The following is a 4,018-nucleotide window of genomic DNA, read 5'->3' on the forward strand; positions in this document are numbered from 1 at the left end:
GGAAGCCTTATGTTGTATCTAGGACTTTCATAGCTTGAGAGGAGGAGTCAATGCCTGGCTTCAAAGCTTCAAAGGACAGGCTGACTGTCTTGTTGGGGGCTAATGCAGATGGTGACTTTAAGCTGAAGCTAATGCTCATTTACCATTCTGAAAGTCCTAGGGCCTTTAAAAATTATGCCAAGTCTGCTCTGTCTGTGTCCTCTCTGTCTTTCTTCTCCGTTCTCCTATTGGTGTTTTCTTCACCTTCTAAAAACACTACTTGCAATCAAATCTTTTACTCAAGGTCTGCTTAATGGAGAACCCAAACTAATGCTGAGAAAGATGGGTAAGAAAATCAGCAAAAAGAACTCAAAGTTTCTCCAGGAGAACTTAAAGTGATGGAATAGTTTGATAAAACTTTAAAATAAATATGCTTAGTGCCTGAATATACATGAAGAATAATTCTATTAAAGAAAAGCAAGGATTACTGGAATAAAAATAGTCAGTAATGAAGCAAGACCAGGAAAATATGAAACAAATCCAATTAGGACTCTTAGAAAGTAGATATATATTCTTCAAAATTCAGAAGCTTTAGCGAGGTAGTAAACTTGATATTCGACAAAGTTGAAGAGTAAATCAGTGCATGAAAAGAGGATTTCACCCAGAATACAGCATGCAATATTTTTAAAAATGGAAGGGGTGAGGATAAGAAAGCAATGGAGGATACATTGTGGATTGTGCACCCCTAATTTTTATCACATGATGGTTCTGGAAGAAGAGAATAGAGGAAATGGCCAACTCTACTATGCTATCTCATTGCAAAGCAAGCAGAGGGGAAAGGGAAAGAGCCACCATGACCATTTCTGAGATCCATGTTTGTCTCCCCTAAAAAAATATGAAAAGATAATTTAAAATGCAAAGACCAAGAAAGTTGCCATTCCTATATCCCCACTGCAACATGGCAAGCCAAATACCCTGATCTACTCTCCTGCTAATATTCACCTAAACATACTGATAATTTCATTAGTCTTTTAAATGCATGGAATAGCTAGCAAGAATCCTCAGAGGCTAAAAGCAAGTAAAACATAAACCCATAGACATGTGTAGAGTACAGGAGTCCACTTTCACCCTGAGGGATTATTAGCTCTGGGTCATGGTGAGCTTCAGTGTCCATGTCCTTATGGTACCTGAAGAATGGGAAACAAAGCTTGTTTCAGATGAATAGTATTAAAGGAGACAATCCACATACATAGATCTGAAACCATGAAAAGCTGCACTTTCAGTGTAAGGAATAATTGGAAATAAATCAACCTAGTTTACTCATCACCATGTGGAGTCAAGTCATAAGAAAGGTTATGTTGAGTTAGCACTGTTGAGTGCTAACCTTTCAGCTACTCTGAATCTATACTCAAACTTTTACCCTTATTTAACTTCCAAATAATAGTGAAAACAACATGCTCTTACTTTACATAAAGCAACTAGATCTTGTCCCAAAGAAATCATGTTAACTTTCTCTTTAAAAAAATAGAAGTCCAAAGTCCAAAGTTTGTTGGGTCTACCATGGGAGATATGTCTGCCTTTTCTGTTTTAGTAATGCAGTAATTCCATCCTGGGATCTTTTAACTTAAAAACTAAATGATAAATTTAAGCAAAAAAACACCTTTTATAAAATATCAGGGAATGAAATGTTGCAAGTAAAAGAAAATTTCCTAACATGCACACAGCACACATGCTCACACATGTATCTAGCAAAGTGAGGAAAAATATACTTGGTCCTAAAACTATTATGGGTATTTTTAGTATCTTTTTCAATTGCCAATTCCCTATTTTATTTGTTCTCATTAAGCACTGTGTTGGATATATACTGTCTAGTGAGGTAACCTAAAACATTTATTGCTAGTGGGTCTGAGCCCTTGGTGGTCCCTGTTGTAGTGGATTGAATTATGTCCTCCCCAAACTCACCAAAGCTTGAATAGTGCCCCCCAACTTTTATGTATTAGAAACTTAGCCCCCACCGCGACTGTTAAGAGGGTGGGAAATCCTATTATGATAATCGAAAGGTGGCGCCCTGAAGAGGTGATTAGATGGTAGGACTGTGCTGTAGTAAAAAGCAGTCTCTTTCTTGCTCTCTCTGCTTCCACCATCTTGCAATGTGAGACCCGTGGGTCACTGTCACCACCACCAGATATGTTCCTTGGACTTTGGACTTCCAGCCTCTGAAATTTTAAGCAATAAATTTAGTTTTTCTTTATAAATCGCCCAGTTCCAGGTATTTTGTTATAAGCAACAGAAACGGACTAATGCACCTGTATTGAGCCACTGTAGTTTTGACAAATTTTATCACTTGACATGAGAGTACTGTGAGTTGCCACAGTGTATCCCCTGGGTTGCAGAAATACTCATTATGCCTCCATTGTGTAACAGCCAACCTATTCTCCATTTTTTCACTTAATAATCAGTATTAATCACCTCAGCCATTAAAGGGAGAAAAAAAGAATAGCTAGAAATAAGTGGTAAATACCTGGGTAAAACCAAAATAAACACTGATCTATAAAATAATAGTAATCTCCTTGGATTTAAAAATACATATAAAGAAAACTGTAATGCTAATAATAAATTGGGAAAGGATCAATACAGTTACCTGTTCTAAGGTATTTGTATTGCCCAGGAAGTGGGTAAATTTTAACTTATGCATTCTAAAATTATAGAAAATAGATTTTATAAATCAGTTTTCTAAAAGTAGAGGGCTAAAAAAGTGGAAAGATAAAAAAATAGTCATCAATCCAAAAGAAAGCAAGAAGGAGAAAATATAAAGATATAAAAATGCAACAGTGGATCAAATAGAAAGCACAAAATAAATAAAAAATATTATGTCATAAAACATGACTGCATTTACATTTAATTTATGTAAAGACACTGATTTTCAAACTGGACTAAACAATAAAAACCTATATAGTGTATAAGGACAGAAAATGCTCAAATATAAAAGAATTAAAGAATACAGAAGGCACATAATAATCCAAAGAAAGCTTTTATAGCTATGCTAGTCAGATAAAATAGGCTTAAAGGCAAAAGCAATATAAGATGCTAAAAGTTCAATTTATCAGAAATATATAACAATTCTAAACTTCATGGATTGAATAACAAAAAGAAAATATATAACGCAAAAATTGACAGAACTAGTGAAAGGATCTGATAAATCCACCATCCGAATGGAATATTTTAACACACATTTCTCAGTAATTAATAGATAAAATAGACCAAAAAACTAAATATTTATATATATATAGAAGATTTGAACAAAACAATTTTGGCTTAATACACATATAGAGAATTTTGTACCACCTCATTAGCAAATAAATATTCCTTCCAAGCACACATAAAGTATTTACGAAAGCTGATCACAAACACAGACACAAAGAAAATCTTACCAAATTTGTTAGTCCATAATGCAGGGAAGTTGAAAAAGATAAGAAAATTATACTAATAAAACCAAACCCAACCAAATCTACACTACACATTTGGAAATTAGAAAGCACATTTCTAAATAACTCATAGGTTAAAGGTATAACATAGTGGAAGTTAAAAAACATTTAGAACTGAATGATATTGAAAATATTATATGTCATAATTAATAAAACACAACTAAATTTGTATTTATTCATAAAGAAAAAAAGAAAAACTGATAGTTAGGGAGCTTAGCGTCCAACTTAAAAAGTTAGGGGAAAAAGCGCAGGGGGAAAAAAGAAGAAATAACACATAGCAATAAAAAAACAAAAACAAAAAGTACTACTGGTCACAATACGGATGAATCTCATAGACGCAATGTTGAGTGAAATAAACCAGGCATGAAAGGTTTTATAGAGTATGATTCCATTCCATGAAGTTCAAGAACAGACAAAATTAATCTGTGGTAATACACATGATGATAGAGGTTTCCTCTGAGGTTATTAACTGGGAAGGGGAACAAGGGACCTGAACTTTCTGGAATGTTCTATATCTTGATCTGTATGGTGGTTTGACAGATGTATTCATATGT

The sequence above is a fragment of the Galeopterus variegatus genome, unplaced genomic scaffold, assembly GCF_000696425.1.
Source record: "Galeopterus variegatus unplaced genomic scaffold, G_variegatus-3.0.2 Scaffold1077, whole genome shotgun sequence".
Lineage (NCBI taxonomy): Eukaryota > Metazoa > Chordata > Mammalia > Dermoptera > Cynocephalidae > Galeopterus > Galeopterus variegatus.